This window comes from Macrobrachium nipponense, chromosome 8 (assembly GCF_015104395.2).
Source record: "Macrobrachium nipponense isolate FS-2020 chromosome 8, ASM1510439v2, whole genome shotgun sequence".
NCBI lineage: Eukaryota > Metazoa > Arthropoda > Malacostraca > Decapoda > Palaemonidae > Macrobrachium > Macrobrachium nipponense.
The window spans coordinates 16,442,227-16,451,413 of NC_087203.1; positions in this window are offsets into that span (position 1 = coordinate 16,442,227).

Here is a 9,187-nt window from a genome sequence, read left to right on the forward strand (position 1 = left end):
TATCAAAGGAAAATCCTATAAACCTTCAAACATATTAAAATCCGTTTGCAACAAAAATGAGACAGTTAATCAAATAATAACTTATATAAAGGAACTATACATTTGTCTCATAAATCGTAACATTGTTCAAATGACCCAACAGAATTCTCCCACAACCGCAGTCGTACTTTGCACGCAAAATCTCGAGAAGCATGCACCCTCGAATGTCTTAGTGCGTGTAAAAAGACTTTGCTGGGAAATGAAATTTTAATCCTTCCCGACACTCTGAAAAGGATAACGATTTCCGCGAACAAAGCCCTAAAAGTATACATATCGTGGATACGCGAAGTTATAAATATCGCATTTTTTATTGTTGCTAATTTTTAATCACGCCCAACCAGTCGTGGATGAATCTCTCTGATAATCTATCTAAAGTAATATCCGTAAAGTCATTCAAGCAGAGGTGATTCAGCAGAATTTTTTTTTTATCTTCTACCTGAATACCAGGAAGTTTCTCCACTAGCGAGTGATCTCTGGGAGAAAAACGGATGTCATTGAAAACAAAACACGGTCTAAGGACAAACATAAAGCTATTTTACGTACCTTCGTATAGATTCTCAATGAAATTTTAAAATAGAGATAAATGACGAAGTTGAAAAATGTTAGTAATAGGAGTCATTAGGAAATCAAATAGCCCATATAATTTTTCCCTCAAACGTCATGCCATAAAAGATCGGACTTGGCGTATCTGCGCAGATTACTGTCGCTTAAACATGGAAACGACTCCCGATAATTTCCAGTGCGATGTACCGACGACATCTTATCTCTGTTAGGTTAGAATAATTTTTTTTCACAACTTGGACTTACTTAAAAGCTTTTACAGATACCATTACCTAAGTGATTGTACCTCATACTCCGTTTTCAGCACACTCAGGGGACATTATCAATTTTTTACGTATGCCTCCGGCTTACGTTGCGCCCCAATTACAATATAGTGTTTGGAGACTTTTAGGGGATAACCTACATGCCTATATGGATGATCTTGTAATCTTTTCTAATACCTTAGAAGTACATTCACATAAAGTTGAGCTAGTGCTACAGAGACAAAGACAAATAATCTCAGAGTAAAATATCTAAAAGTGAGTTTTTAAAAACCGAACATGTTTATCTAGGTTTTATGTGTCTGGTCAAGGTCTTAAAAGTAGTCCATGGTAAGGTTGTCGGCTATTCATAACTTTCCGGTACTTATTAACGTAAAAGGGGGATCAGCACTTTTGCGCTGTAGTGGGTATTACAATCGTATGCAAATATGTAACTCTTCAATCATGACAGCTCCTTTAACAGATCTTACGAAGAAGAGCGTAGATTGATTATGGTCTAAAAAGCATCAACAGGCGTTCGATATCTTAAAAGCGGAATAATGCAGCTTACCTAACTTAAAAATCCCTGATTTAAATAAGGAATTTTTTTTATTGCAACAGACGCCTCAGACCAAGGGGTAAGAGGGATACTACTTCAGTAATATGATAAACAGTTCTTCCCTATAGCTTTTTATTCACGTAAACTAAAGCCCTCTGAAAGTAAATATACAGCAATAGGCAAGGAAGGGCTAGGTATCTTTAACTCCACTAGTATATTTTAAGTTCATAATCTATGGCTATCCTGATACAAAGTCCTTACTGAACATGAGTCCTTTACCGAGTTTTTTCAAAGGCTTTAATCACAGTCCAAAAGGAACTCGGTGACAAATGATCATTCAGGTCTTTGGAGCCAAGATAAGATATCTACCTGGGAAAGCAAATATCATAGCTGACGCATTATCCCGCAATCCCGCACCATACAGCAAAGAACCATTAATTGGACTAAAAGATATAGAAACATCCGTACCTATTGTTAAAACCGTATCTAAACAAGAAAATTCCTTAACCCAAGAGATCGCGAGCATTGAATATCTGGGTCGGAGCGCAGAACTGTTACGAACTGAACAAAGCAAGCGTCAACAGACATAACCCAAACAATAAACACTTCGAAACGGAAACAGGGTCAGCGGCTAAGCAAAAACAATACACACTTCGAGCAGAAACCCTAAAGCAAAAGTATACTTAAAGTATGTGTATCAGAATAATGTAATCAAATGTAATATTATATGTAGGTCTGTGACGAGGAAAACCCGAAGAACACAGCAGATGACTAACGACCAGGTAGTAGTAATAATCTCTCTCATACCAATCGTCATAAACTGGTTGCATTCCGTCATCCAGGGTTCCCTCCTTTTTCACAGAAAGCCAAATCACTGTTTTCTGGCCTACAATGCTTACAGATATACAATAAAAAGCACATAACTAATTGTAACACGTGTCATGAAAACAAGGGATACACTAAGACACCTGTCAGTTTAGGGGCCTATCCTGTGCCAAATCAATCCTTGAAAGAATATACGTAGAATTATTAACAGAATTACGAGTCTGACAGGGGGAATAAACACTTCTTAGTGTTAATAGTTTCCTTGACACGTTTATATAGAATTAATAGCACTAAAAAAAAACAAACACCGCAATTGAGTGCGTTACGAATATTTATGAGTGCCTAAATCAGTAAATATGGAATTCAACACATAATAATCTGTGACTCGGGTGGTGTAAATCAATAATAATCTCCTTAACACGTTGTGTGAATTCCTTTCCATTAAGAAAACCAATAATATATTTGATCACCCAGAGTCAATCGGTTTGGTAGAATAACGGATAATTAAATAGGAAGTGTCAATGTCTTACGAGTTACAACTCGTGATATACCGAACTGGATTATAGCGGTTCTCGCGGTTTTAAATACCTTTATCATTTATATCTTGTATCTATAGAATTGATGCCGCAAGTAGCCTTATACGGGTACGGCCGCTAGAACGCTTTTCCACATATTCAAGCCAACCATTAATTTATCAAATATATATAAAAAAAATATATAATAAATATATAAGATAAATATGGATACAAGTGGAGTCAATATAATACACTCCGTAAGAAGTCGGAAGGGTTACAAATTATAAAAAAAAGGAATCACGATAAAATCAATAAGCAAAACGTAACCCAAGGTTAATTAAATATAAATATATATGCGTAAAGATTTGAACTCTAACTTAACGCTTTAGTAATGACAAATAAGCTAAAAGTTCAAACACATATCCAAAAACCTACTGACATATTGTCTGTCCGGTGATTTATATTCGTAGATCAATGAAAAAACAAAAAAAAAAAAAAAATTAAATAAATCAATAAATAAATAAATAAACTATAAATAAACAAAATAAATAAAATAAAAAATAAAATAAAAGAGATTTTAAAGTCAGGAAGTCTAGAAGTGAAAATGTTATCTATGAAATAATCCTATATGAATCTTATACAGGGCTAATAATATATATAGAATTTGTATGGAAACCTTTTTCATATAGTTTGAATAAGGAATATTTAATTTAACATAATTACCAATTTTATGCAGTTTTCCAACATGAAACTAATATATTGTTCAATTTTGGTACTGTTTTTTTTTCAGACATTCTTCTCATGTGGGTCGAGTATTAAAAAACAAAAAATTTATCCTAAAGTCGTATCTCTTACAGCAAGTAACGTAACTCTTAGCTGGCTGAGATCAATCTCCTGCCAAGTGACGACGTCATCATTGCCGTATCAGCATTTGTTCCTTTTAACCTCAATAATCTGCTTACACAGGCTTCATCTGTGTGTCGTCTCTGCTTGCAACAGCAGATTGACTGGAGAAAGGAATGCTTAGTTCATGAACTTCACATGTGGTTCATAGGTCACATGACAGGCCACATAACATATTCTTATCCGTGTGTGTAATGCAATTAGTTAAGGACTTGTAATCATTTTAAAATTAATGAACAATATAAGCAAATAGAATTTCTATAACAACAAAATGAATTAATTTTTTTTTCTGAACCTCATAGACATTTAGAAGTATCAAGATATGTATATATGAAATATTTACTTGCAACATTAGCCTATTACAATTCAAGTAAAACATTCATGGGAAAATGTCACATTTTCTTGAAAAACCCAAAGTTTATATAGAAATTAGTTACATAGTGGGTTTTTCGTTGCATCTCCTACCTATTAATAATGTTTTAAAAGTTAACCTCAGAGGATGCGCACGAGAAAATTGAATATGAAACTTTTGTTAGGGCACATAGAATCATGATTAATCTTCTCTTTGACTCTTATGTTGCCTGGCAATCTTACAAATAGCTCCGTTTTCCACTTCTTTGTCTAGTAACTTACTACCAGTAATATCGAATTTTCTTTGAGATTCGTAATGATATCTATTTATTTTTTATAATTATGGATATTTTTACAAGTCATCATAGACCTGGATAGGTTCACTCATTGTTAATGCCATGGATAAAAAAGTTTGTACAGCGGACTCTTTGAATTCCAAAATATCAGCGAATTCATGTGGGTTAAGTCTGGTCTAAATGGCTCTCTTCCCTCCCCTGTATTTGGATGTCGTCTGAATTTACTTTGCCCTTGTGACAAGTATAATTTCACTTGCAGGCTGATTAATGGAACCTGGTTACAGTATCCTGCAGTACGAGAGTTTCACATCGCAACTTCAAAAAATCGTTCGTCGCAGCGGACGACTACAGTCAAGTAACAACCGCCTACAATGTGAAGGGAATTTCATGGACTTCTTCGACCGACACCGTATCTCGTCGTTAATCTCGTTTTAATGCGGAACGCTCCAGCGGCTGTCGGAATTCGACTACAAAAAGGGACATACTTCCGACAATTACGACCCGCGAAGGATATTCAACTCTACTTTGGTTTGCTGGCGAAGGACTCGTGCTGGGGATGATTTTTTTTTCATCGCGAACGGAATCGTGTAGCTTAGGATGCAGAGAATAAGTATGAGCGCAAAATAGAACGTTGGACCCGCCCAGGCAAATTTTCCCCTTGTTTTAACCATTGAAAAAGGCCGTTTCATTTGGCTAAAGGTGGTTGTCTGGAACTGTGTAATGGACGAAAAGTTGTTCGAACGCTAGTTAAAAGTGAAGTAGTATAACCTCGGTCATGTATCCTATATATAATAAAGTATCTGTACTATATAAATAATTGATCAAAATCAGAGTCGAAATATATCTTTGCGTGTACGCAATGGGAATCTCTTATATAAATGATCATAAATAACAGAATCTAAATATATCTTTGCGTGTACGCAATAGGAATCTATTTAAAGTGCACATATATTAATCATAATTTTATGAATCCATATACATATGTATAAACAAATCAGGTAGCCTATAATCAATCTGTTACCTTTTATCATACCAATATCTGCAGTTATTTATGAGTTAGAATATGAATTACTAATCAGATATATAACATTTAGCATAAAAATCAACGAATCAATCAGCATAACCATTAATAATTTTATCAATTCATATATGAAATATTTTATCAGTTAAAATATGATTTTTATCATGTTAATCTTCATTCTATGCAATTATCAGAGTACATTAGTATTTTCTGTAGCATAAGTATCTTAAAGAGATGAAGTTAAAAAACTGTATCATTATATATATCATGTGATCACTATTATTTACCAATATCATTGTTTTATATTTTATTACTTGAATCACTTCATGTACACCATGAATTTTTATTTACTTATATATATATATTCACATAGTGTCTGTATCACACTCCTATAAGTCAAATGCAAGTCAAGTTTGAGTAATATTCAGTGGTTGGTTTTGGTAGCTGACCGAGCTGATGTAAGTGTTTACATAATAAAAATATGGAATGTTAGTCCATATATATAAAATACTAAAACTAAAGAGGTCAACCAGATTGCTTGCAGGAATGTGATCAGACCTAGAGGGACGCCTATAAAGAATGGAACGTACAACAATAAGTATGTAGGCTAAGATAACATGCCGTCACCTGTAGTCATTCAATTGTTTATAAACATTAGTCCAAGCTCCCTGCTTGAGACAACTACCGCCTACGTGATCTGTAGCGTGTCTCATTTGATTGTGTGTTCGTATGAAACTATGTCATCTGATAGTATGTTCATATGTTCGAACTACTGTCTGTTCCTTCATAACTTGTAACAGAGATGGTAGACAGGCAGAACAGAGTTAGTGATCGTCATTAGAAGACCTGTACCTCTTTACCTAAGCTTTATCATGTAGAGGAATAGGATTAGCCATCATCATTGGCAGAAGCGATCAAGCTACCGTTATTAGAAGATTGTACAATCATATCTGAATCTTCAGCATGTTAAAACTTCAGAAGAAATTATATCTATTTTTATACTTCGTGTTTTCTACAAGAACCTCACCGAACCATGAGTTTAACACATCGTCGTAAAGATAATACCGACTTCGTAGTGATCTACAAACCCCAGCACTCCATTGAAGATGGAAGTGCAATACCAACCGACTTAGCGTATAGATTATCGCAAGTCTAACATTACCTCATAGGGCGCCTTATCATACAAGGCACAAGCCCTAATACATCTACTAATATCAGATATGAATATCCTGAAAATGGACCTGCAAAATCTACATGTACACGTTGCCACGGGTATCTGGGTAATTCCCATGGGTGCATTCGTGTAGGTTTTGGATTATTTTGTTGCAATGCATAATACATAAACTTAACCAAATTTTCAATGTCCCTATCAACACCATGCCACCAAACATAAGTTCTAGCAATTGACTTTGATCGGACAATACCTGGTGGTCTGCATGTATTTCTGATAGAACTCTATTCCTTAATGCATTTGGAATCACTACTCTTGATCCTCTCAAAATACATTCTCGTGTTACACTCAATTCATTCCAAATTTCTTTGTATGGTTTACAAGTCACATCTTCTGCACAAATATCTCTGCCGGTTATTAGACTCTGCACTACTTTTGAAAGTACTGGGTCTTTCTTTGTACCTTGTACTATTTCCTTAGCTGTAATACGTAAATTATATGCAGAAATCAAAAGAATACTTTCCTCATGTTGTTCTGGAGCTTTGTCTACAGGTAATCTCGACAAAGCATCTGCAGCTACTAACGTCGGTAAACTTGCCTTTGGACCTAAAATCATCAATAATATTTTGTGGTCTGTAACTAATGTGAACCTTTTCCTGCCATACAAGTACATATGGAACTTTTTCACTCCATACACGATTGCTAATGCCTCCTTTTCTATTTATGAGTAATTTATCTCTGTTTTGTTCAATACTCTAGAGGCAAAAGCTATTGGTTTTTTTTGTACCATTTGGCATTACATGTGCTTGTACTGCACCAAATCCTATGTTTGAGGCGTCACAAACCAACTTTACTGGCAAATCCATTTGATAATGTACTAAGAATGTGGGTGATATCACTTCTGCTTTGATTCTTTCAAAAGAATTTTGACATTCCTTTGTCCAATTCCATTTTACATCATTGTTCAGCAAATTGTATAATGGGTGTTCAATTGTTGCTAAGTTTTGAATGAAACTACCATAGAATGTTACTAAACGTAAAAATGATTGCAATTCCTTGACATTTTCTGGTAACTTTGCTGACTGCACTGCATTTACCTTATCTTGAGTCTTATGAATACCTTTACCATTTACAATAAAGCCTAAATACTCTACCGAGTCAACTTCTAAAATACATTTACTCTGGTTGACCTTGATATTGTGTTCCTTTAGCTTCTTTAGAACTGCACATAACCTTTCTCTATGCTCTTTTTTGTTTTTGCCAGCTACTAATATGTCATCAATGAAAATGAATACTCCTGACATACCTGCAAATATTTTGTCCATTATTTGCTGCCATATTGCTGGACTGCTAGCAACACCATAGGGAAGTCTTTTTGGACGATACAGCCCTAAATGTGTGTTTACAGTACATAGCTTTTGGGAATTCTCATCCATGGAAAGGATCTATCTTAGAAAATACTGAGCATCCTGACAAAGTTGCGAACATATCTTTAGGACTTGGCAATGGATGTTGTGCTACTTCCAATTGTGGATTTAATGTCACCTTGTAATCTCCACATAACCTAACTTGACCGTTGTCCTTAACAATTGGAACTGATGGTGTAGACCAATCTGAATAATCTACCTTTTCCCATGAACCTTCACTTTCTAACCTTCTGATTTCAGTTTCCACAGCTGTTTTCAATGCATATGGAACTGGTCTTGGAGCAGAAAATCTAGGAGTAGCATTCTCCTTTAAAACTAAAACTGCTTGTGCATTCTTTGCTGTTCCTACTCTGTCTTCTAATACTTCTTTGTAATCTGATAGAAGATTAATTAATGAAATTTCTTCTGCTGGTTCTTGTTTTGTACCTGTAACCCTTAGAATACTAGGCCAATCTAATTTTATGCATCTTAACCAATCTAATCCTAATAATGTCTGTCCTTGACCCTTGACTATTGTCAATGGTAACTTACCTATCTCTTGATCTTTGTACTGAACTTTCACTTGTGATGAACCTAATTCTATGTTTGTACCATTATAACTTTTGAGCACTTTGTCTGAAGGTCTTATCACTAGGTTAGGTATCGTTTGTGCTACTCTTTCAGAAATTATTGTCACATCTGCAGCATTGTCTATTTGCATGGGAGTGAGTTTCCCATTTATTGCTATTTGAGCCATAAGACGTTCTTGTGCATCTTTGTTCACAGAATTATTGTGAAATGCAAATTGTTCTACTTCTGTGGTTTTATGTACACTTTCTTCAATTGAGCTAGAGCCATCATTTGAATTTACAAGTCAGTGTAAATTTCATTTACACTGACTTGTTAAATGACCACGCTTCCTGCAGTTATTGCACGTCTGACCTGACGCTGGGTACTTATCCCAATCATTGCTATTATGATCTTGTTTACCTCATCTAAGGCACGATTTCTTTTGAGGTTTTTGTGTCCCTATGTAACTTTGACTTTTCTGTGAGTATGCATTAGGTTTACCCTTGTTATACTTGGATATACCCTGGCTAGGCTTACTAGTTTAATTTGTTTGCCCTTTCTTTGCATGTTGGTAACTTCTTTTATAGGCTACATGATTTACCTGGCTACTGCTGTTATTATGAGTCTTACCTACAATGACATTGGACTGGTAAGTAGCTGTTTCTATTGCTCTTGCTATTTCCAGAACTTTTTGCAAGTTTAACTTTTTTTCCTGCAGTGACTTCTTTTTA